The 9,489-nt window shown below is 37.0% G+C and overlaps 1 long non-coding RNA gene across 3 annotated transcripts in view; it reads right to left on the reverse strand.

The window, feature by feature from the left end:
- The window catches only part of LOC104850210, a 16,899-nt gene extending 8,278 nt beyond the window's left edge, over positions 1 to 8,621 (reverse strand). For 2 of the 3 annotated variants that reach the window (XR_776911.1, XR_776909.1), the window contains exons 1-2: positions 8,527 to 8,621; positions 7,896 to 7,987 (exon numbers count right to left, since the gene is read on the reverse strand). This is a non-coding gene — a long non-coding RNA (uncharacterized LOC104850210). The remainder of the gene's footprint in view (positions 1 to 7,895; positions 7,988 to 8,526) is intronic. The other variant, XR_776910.1, reaches the window with a different exon arrangement.
- Positions 8,622 to 9,489: the final 868 nt, after the last annotated feature.

Here is a 9,489-nt window from a genome sequence, read left to right on the forward strand (position 1 = left end):
AAAAAAAAAAAAAAAAAAAAAAAAAAGCTAAGAGTTCATGTCACTCTTCAGAACTGGCTTCAGTCCCTACTGCTATCATATAAAGGTCTTGATCTAATATAAGGGTTAGGATTTGATAAAACACACAGAAACCTCTCTAAGATTCTCAATGAGAAAGAAATTTAGGGAATTGGATTCTTTCAAATAATGGAAAAGCCCAAGAGGTAAAAATCAAGGTTATAAGACTGAGTTATAAAAACCTTTTAGGTCACCATACACAGATGTCTCTGCTATCACCACTGCCATTGCTATTGCTTCCTCGTTCTCAAGAAGATAGCATCCCAGCTATAAAATTAGGAATCTTACTTCCTCCACTGCAGGAAGGTAGCTGCCACCTGCACCTGCCTTCCAAATTGCATGTAAGTACATGGAAAAGATAAAACCGAATGTGCTCACATAACTGAGCTGCAAAGCAGTCTAAGAAACATGACTTTTACTTTTCCTACTTCTAAACAAGTGGAGGAAAATATGGTAGTTGAAAATATGGCTTCATTCAGTGCAACAAATAGAAACAGCTGTAAGTTTCTCAATCAGTGGGTGATTCAGTATAGAATTTTGAGTTCTTTCAAAAAATGGAATATAAAATGTATTCCACTCCATAACAAAACAAAATGCTAATAATTATTAACTTCGAGTGATGGGTAATGAGAGTTTATTACTCTGTTCTGTACCTTCATGTGTGTTTCAAAGTCATTCTTCTTTGTGCATATACCAGTTATTTTCCATTTATTTCCAGTGCAAAGCCACAATCTCCATATTTTCACACAGTTCTGTGCCTCAGGAAGTCAATCTCTCTAAACTTCACTTGGGTTCCCTTGTTAGCTGGCTTCTGGTTGGTTTTGAGCAATCTGAGGTTCCTACAGGAAGTCACCTGCATATTCCTTCCCATTTCCTGCCCAGTAGTCCCTCTTTCATGGCTCTGACTTTCAATGTGCTCTTATAATATTGTGTACCTTCCCCTGTAACAGTAAAGTGATTGAGGCTTTCTACTGTTGGTAGCTGGGTGTCTCTACATGCTCTGTTGTTTCCCTAACACCCCGAATCCTCTGTTGTAACCCTAGCCCCATTCTCATTAGAACCCTTTTGAACCATCTAAAAGGGATTCTATTTCCTACCAGACTCTACAGTGCCCCTTAGGATCCATGTTTCTTCTCAGGTATACTCAGCACACACACCAACTTTGTCAGTGCTCAGGGCCCATAAATCCTCCTGCTCCAAACTTCCCCCTCTGCCTATTCCCTTACTATGGATTCTGTGTGCCTTCCACTTGGGATCTTACATTTTGAAAAAATCGTTTATAAAAGAGTTTATATCTTAAATTTTGTCTCAAGTTAAGATTTATCAATTTGAAGGGAAGTTACATATTAGAGTAATATCAATACCATGAAAAACATTTCCAGCAAAAATAAGGAGCCTATTTAGAGAGACAAGCTTGTAGAACATAAAATCTATAAATAGGGATATGGTCTGGAAATCTGGTCTGGAACAAATTTTAATTCAATGTTAGAAAAACAGAAAGCAAGCTCCTTGGGGACAGAGATTTTGCCTGTTCTTGGTTCTCTCCCTAGCATCTGCAATAGCACCTGACAAATCATAGGAATTCTAGGAATTTTTTTCAATATTTTTATCAGTACATGTTTTCAGTACACAATAATTATATTCATCCTGGGGAATTGGTACATGTATATAACACACATTATTTTTTCCATTCCCTTCTTTTTCCTCCCTCCCCCGTTATATACACATTGGAGTTCTTTATACTCTGCTTGCTTCTATTTTTTTAATTTTATGAAAAAATAAAACAAGCTTTAATAACAAAATAATGAAAGAATAAAAAAAGTTAACATACTGTGTGTCATTCAGACAAACAAGCTTAAATATTGCATGGTTTCTCTTATGTGAGAGGCAATATACGTGTTCACAAACTTAATTCTTTCCATGATGCTGGTCACAAATTAATTGGTTGAGAACTGAATCAAATTTCCCCATAAGGTCAACATTGAACCTAATCATTGAATTTGATTCAGTTCTTATTCAATTCGGTTTGTGACTGAAGCCATGTGATATTTAAGCTTCTATGGCTGATTTATTTCATTTGAAATTATGGTCTCAAGATGCATCCATTTCCCTTCAAATGACTCAAGTTTATCTTTCTTTATGGTACTCCACTGTATAAATACCATACTTTCTTTATCCATTCATCTGTTAATGAACATATAGGCTGCTTCCAAATTTCAGCTATTATATGAATTGTGCTGCTATAAACATGGCTCTGTGTGTATTGCTATAATATGATGTCTTTAACTCTTTTGGGAAAATGTCTAGAAGAGAAATAGCTGGGTCAAATGGAATTTCTAGATTTTCTTTTTTGAGGAAGCTACATACTGATTCCCATTTTAGTTGTACCAGTTTACATTCCCACCGGCAATGTAGAAAGATTCCCCTTTCCTCACAGCCTTGCCAGCATTTCTTATTATTTGATTTCTTGGTGATAGCCATTCTTCCTGGAGTAAGATAGATCTCAGTGTTATTTTAATTTGCACTTTTCTAATGGCCAGCAATGTTGAACATTTTTCATGTGTTGATTATCCATCTGTACTTCTTCTGAAAAGTGTCTATTAATTTCAGTTGCTTATTTTTTGATAGGGTCTTTTATTTGGGGGGTGTGCTGTTTGTTAGTTTTTTATATATTCTAGAGATTAGGCCTCTGTCCAAGGAATCTAGATGCATATCGATCGCCATGTACTATCTAAAATCAAACTGGATCAAAGATCTAAGTCTTAAAATATAAATAATCTTCTGGAAGATAAAATAGGTAAAATTCTATAAAATTTTAAGTGGAAGAATAAATGAGCATACATGGCTGGAGTCTGTTCCATTCTGTTTCTCTCAGCCTTCTTGACACAACCACATTTGTGATTTTGTGAGACACAATGTTTTCATCATCAGTCAACACAAATCCTACATGTGGCCCTTAGAATTGTGGCTGATATCTCTGGTGAGTATCTTCCCTGCTGGGTCTTAGTGGCTTCATGGATAGAAAAGCTAGAGACTATCAACATCATTGACTAAAACAGTGTAAAAAATGCTCTCCCTACATTTTTTATTTAGTAGATATTGTCACTATTTGGTTTTATGTAGTTGACTGCTTTAGTAAATTATGTGTTTATTTTTGGCATGAATATGGCATTTTGAGAGAACATATGTGTCTGAGTTATTTCTAACTTGTGTTAACATTAAGCACTTTATATAAATTCCCTGAGGCATCCTGCCCAATACAAGTTTATCTTTCAGAATTGGTTACCAAAATGAGCATAAAAGTAGGTTAGTCTGAATTAAAAGCAATTTTTAAATGGGGGATGAAATGCCTACTGGCAAAATATTCATGAACCAGAAATAGCAATTATCAAAAATCAAGAGGTAAAGTATGTTCCATAATCATAAACATACTGCTGATACAAAGCAAAAATTTAAAGTCTGGGCTTTTCAAAATGAGTTGCAATCTCTAAAAAACTAGTTCAAATTTGGGGAACTATTAAGCCCCAGACTAGAAGATCTTTCTCTTATGTTACAATTTTTGGCAAAAGTAATAAAAATCCTCAAACATCTTTAACTAGAATAATCACACCTTGAATTGACATGCAAACCAATGCTATTACAGGTAGAGCCAGAAGATACAGGAATAATAGAACCAAAAGAACAAAGGTCATGTCCCCTTGATTACCTTTTTCCTGAGTCAGAAATACTTTGTGACTGCAGGCTAATCTACATATTATATTTGGATAGTTGTGGCTTCATCTAAATCTTTCAGTGTCCATTAAATTGAGCAACAAAACATAAAGATAACCTTGGCTAAGGACAGTTCTTGCATTCCTAATATAAGTAGTACTTATCTCAGAAGTTATTTCTGAATTGTGGCTTGAGCACAGGAATATAAGTAGAAAGAGAAAAATATTCCTTTAGTAGATACATGAGGATTCCTTTTGGGGAGGGAGCCATCTTTGTTGGGAAAATTTCTACACTGGGCAAGAGGCAGAAACAATATATGCACAAAATATTCTATGGTTTCTCTGTGCTTTGGAACCCTTTAAAGTTAGTGGAGCCACGTGGGGCATCTTCTGGCCAATAAACTATAAGAAATGACTTTGAGATAAAAGCAATGAGAAGTACTGAATGTATTGGAATGGAGGAGCCCCTGTAGGCCTGGGTCCTTAAGTGACTCTGTGAAGCACAGCTTTTTAATGAAACATACTAGATATCTACCAAGAATAGAAAATAATTTTTTTGTAGTAGACACTAAGATTTTGAAATTGATTCGTTATGAAAGCTTCATCTCACATATTCTAATACAGACTAGAAGCCTAGGTATTCACTGAACTGATCTGCATGATGAATTTGGCTCTTGTTCTAACAAAGGTAAAGAAAACTAGAGGGTAAAGAGACGAAGTGAAGCTGTAAGGTATATCATGCAATCCCCATCCAGTAACTTTCAGATCTTAAATGTATGCTACCCCCCCAAAAAAAATCACAAAATGCTTGTTGTCAGTGGATTGTCACTAAAGATCCTTATACAAGGATAATGCAGGAATAAAACAGAGACACTGTGCTTTCTTTCAGAACCTGGGTCAAAACAGCACTGGAAAATAGGAGAAATCTTGAGCAAGCCTATGAAATCTTCAACCCATGAAATGGGAGGGGGATGAAGTCCTCCTGTGTCCAACTCAAGAAATCCTAAGCTTTCTTATTTTGTCTAAGCTATTGAAACACTTTAACCATAGGGAGAGGCTTTATACTTAAAAATAAATTACTTTCACTTCAGTAAAATCCAACAATCCAATAATATCATAAAGCTCAGGAGCTCAGGATTAGAAATAACGTTAAAGTCACCTACTTTAGCCATTGGACACATCCAGCGGCAGAGAATTCACTCTTTCCACATATTTTATTATCTGCTTGAATTTGACAGGCTGCTAGTTCTCCCTAACTTTGAGCTGAAGTCTTTCACCCCATAACTTTTATGCAGTGGCTCACATTTTACCTCCTGAGGCAAATAAAACAAGTCTAATCCCTCTTCCATATGGAAGACCAAATAGGTCTTCACATACTTGAAGGTAGCAACAATCTTGTCTTTCTTCCTCTGCAAGTTATTTTGGATCTGTGTTACCCTTATTCACCATGTCTGGATGAAGTCTGTTCCCTTTTCTAATTATTCTGTCCTTCAGAAATGGGTTAGGTGTCAGGGAGGGGGATAAGAGGGAATATGGATCATGTTAATATGATGTTAATATCAAACAAAGATCCAATTAAGCAAGATTTCTTGTCTGCTCATTATCTCTTCATGGATCTCGCTTCAGGGACCCATTAAGTGGAAAGAACCAAAGTTTCCTTTTGAGTAGATCAAGTAAAGGCTGTCCTCGTGTTATAATGGGAGAGTATCCAGACTCTCTGCATTAAAATCCAATACCCAACACAAAAGACTTACCCATTATCTCTTCTTTGGGTACATAGGTTTGCCTGATGTATCACCTCAATAACAATTATGAAACCCCTGCAGCCCATTCATCAAGATAAGATCATCCATTCTCATTGGCTAACAACACTCTGAAGAGTCAAAATCAAAACTGATGTCACTGACCCTATATATGTGGATGGTACTGAAATCAGGAAGCATCCCTCCTCTGTATGTTTCTGACCTTGTTTATAACCCAAGCCACCAATATATTATTATGTTCCTCATGTCTTACTCTGTCTCCAAACAACTCCTTCAGATTTTATTTTCAGTCTCTGATTTTTACCATCAGAAAGGACTGGAAGAAATCCAAGGAATACACTTCTTGCTGACTTTTTCTCTCCAATCTCTAGGCAAGTCTTTGGGCTAGATTTAGACTCTTCCACCTCCTTCACACAAATAATCTCTTGGAGATCAGCCCACTAGTCCTCCAGAATTGGCTATGTAAGTCTAAATTTTAGGCTAAATGTGGCCAAGGCTCAGGTTGAAAGTCAGGACTACCTATTTCTTAAGTATGTTTAGTTTGAAGAGGAGGAAATGCAGGAATAAGTTTAAACTAGAAAAATGTCACAATAGGTGTGTTTTGGTGACAAAGCACTTGTTAGCACAAGGGTAAATGTTATTTTAAATGGGGCAAAGGAATTAGGAATAAATTTAAGTACTCCTAATGTAAAGCTCTATTTCCTAACTTGGAAATGATTTCCCTTACCAGCAGCTGATTGGCCAAGTTATGTAATCTTTCTGAGCCTTCATTTGCTCATCCTCAGATTTTTGGTGAGAACTACATAATATAAAATCTGTAGTGCCTGTAACAAAGTAAAGACTAATACATGTTAGCATTTCTCCTTCCTGCCCCAGTTCAGCTCCCTTCTGTTTTCTGATCCAGGAAATATAGGTGCAGGTACGTTAGCAGTATAAGTGGACTCACCACCCCAGATGAAGCAGCTGGCCAGGCCCACCTTTAAGTACCAGGGTGGACAGATATCTCCTGCAGGCCTTCCCTGGCATGAACTATGAGAAAACTTAGTTCCATGAGATGTAGTTGAGGCTACAACTCAACTCGTGTTTTCAGGTGCTCAAGAGGGAAGAAAGGTTGGCTCATGTTTTTTCACCCAGATAGAAATAAGCATCAATAAAAGGACTTTTTTAAAAAATGAGATATCTGCACATGAGATGTATCTCATGTATTTGCCTTTTTATCTGAAGAAAGCCAGTATCTTTGACAGAGGAAAAGAATAATAATGAAAATGTCCCACCATGAGACAGATACCACAGCAGCTCAGCGTGGTGTAACGCCAGACAGTAAGCCCTGAAATAAGAAGCATTTCATCTAATGTATACAGAAGCCAATGTAGACTGGAGGGGAGAAAATGCCACCTTCCTTCCTTGCCATTTTCCCCAGTGTACCTTGAAAAAGGGAAGAAAATTTTTTAAATAAGTAAGGCCAGAATTCTTCCCCCTACATCCTTGCCCCCAAACATCTTGCTAGTAACAGAAAGGCATTAACTCAGAGGGCAGGCTGCCACCTACTGGGCCACCAGGAACATCCCTCAACATATTTTGCTGGCCTTTTGAGGAACCTCCTTAAAAATCCTGATTTGGCCTGAAGCTGCTTTGTTTAGTAATATAACAACAACAAAAAAAAGTTTTAAAAACAAACCCATAACCCAAGCTACTACTATACTGAAATTTAAAAGGTGCAGCATGAATTAATCATGTAGCCATATCTTTTGCAGCAAAACATTTTTGTTTTTGGCATCAGAGACCCTGAGAATTCAAAGGGAAAAATAAACCTTTTTCTCTAACTTTCTCTGTTGTTTTCTAAGGACAAAGTGCTTTAATAGTCAGTAAGTGCTGCTAATTGCTCCCCAGACAGCCCTAATCTAGTCATTTCCTCTCTGCCTTTTACTCCATAAATCCTCCCGAAGGCGAATATATTGGTTAGCATTCCTCAAAAGCACCCATTGGATTCGATTGGTTTACATGTTGTGAATAGTTTCTCTACACTCACCCATTTAAAAGAGCCTATTTTTACTAAATCTACTATTGATGCTCAGAACCACTTCAGGCTGATCTTGATGACATCAAGATCAACCACCAAGCCCTGTTCATTTTCTTTTCTTCATTATCTCTCTTTTTTAGATTGTCACCTGTATTCAGTAAAAACCAGAAAATCTGATATCTTTACTTCCAACCAATTCTGTGCCTTTGGACACATCATTACACTTCAGATTTTTCTTTTATAAGGCAAGGAAAAGAATCCTGCCCTATAGTAGAGCTATGATGATGGTACTAATAATAACAGTAGTAATAATAATAATTTAATGAAGATGATGGATATACTTACTTGGTACACACTCCACAGCTGTCTCATGTTAAACACTTTGCCATACTCTGAATCTTTCAAAAAATCCTGCCTGTGTGGTAGGACTCGTCATCCTAAAGAAGAGAACAGAGATTAACCTAACATCAAATATGGAGTTGACACAGGAAGCAGAATTTACATTCAGAACTTCCAATCTGGGCCAGGTCTATTTCTTCTACCTCTTGCTTCTGTTTTCATGCAAGAGAAGGACAAATATAAGTGAATGCACTTAATGAGGATAAAGCTACACAATAAATTCACCTCCAACAGAGAACAAAGACTAGCCCTTGAAATAACGTGAAAAAGTTGGCCCCCAACAAATACTTACTACTCTGAGATATAGAAATATTTGCCTAAGAGATAGGCAGATAGATATATACATGATTGATAATAAGCTCTTTTAAAATGACTCCTCTTTAAAAATGTTAAACTGTGTTCAACTGTGTTCACAAGAAGCATTATTTTGGTTCTCTTCATTTCAGGCTTTTTCCCCCTGCATGTTTACAGCTTGCTTAATTACTTCATTGGGCTTTGGAACTCATACATTACCGATATGTGATCATCCAAGTCATTACCTGCATATTTTCCCATTAAGAATAATTATAGCTCTTACCACCACTGCCCACATACTTATGTCCTGCAGGCCTGGGCACACTGAAGTAATCATCTTTTGAAAATGATCTTGATGGGCAAGTGTTGTGCGCACAATCAGCAATAAGCAAGATGAGGTGGGAAGATTTCCATCTCCTCCATTATTGAGCAGCTCAAAAGAATCACATTCCCATTATTTCATCACAGCACCATGCAGGACACTGAGATGGTTTATGTTCTCCTGAAAAGCCAGTTAACGCTAAGTGCAGAGACAAGACCCATGGGACCCTGGATTGTATCTGCCTCTCATGAATCACCTTTCCGAGCACATACACATCACCCACTTCCTGACTCGATTTCATTGTCTACAAAGTGAGATTTATAAGATGTTTTTAAAACCTCTGATCATCAAATCCGAGATGAAACAATCGTATACGTGGCAGCACAGCCTTTTACACTGATGAACTGCGGAAGGTCTGGAATCCCGGCTCCTCCACTTTGTCAACTCTATAACCTTAGGATTCTTACTTAACCTCATGGAACCTCAGTTTCCACATCTGTAACGGGGGTAGTAATAATCCACACACCTTGAGAATTCAGTGAGATCCCAAGGGAAGGCATTGTGCCCAGTGTCTGGTACAGGAGAGCATTCAACTAACATCTGCTACTATTGTTATCACCAAGGCTAAACTAAAAGAGTCTGTCAACTGCTCAACAGTGCTCAAGCAATACATCTAAATTAAAACCATTAATCATCTGCTAGATAATATTCCAAAGACGTTGTGAAGGGGTCACATGTTATTTTAATCAGTGGATCACAAGTAGTACAATTTCAAAGGTAGGAAGAAGACAAGCTAGCAGATGTTTGAAAAATATTAGGTCCTAAGAAAAAGATATATCTATATATCTAGATATATATAACTAGTTATTGATTGATATGCAACTGGTTACTTCAGAAGCTAAATAAATTTTTTTAAAATTTTTT

This window comes from Fukomys damarensis, unplaced genomic scaffold (assembly GCF_012274545.1).
Source record: "Fukomys damarensis isolate Sample0158 unplaced genomic scaffold, DMR_v1.0_HiC HiC_scaffold_26, whole genome shotgun sequence".
In the NCBI taxonomy this organism is placed as follows: domain Eukaryota; kingdom Metazoa; phylum Chordata; class Mammalia; order Rodentia; family Bathyergidae; genus Fukomys; species Fukomys damarensis.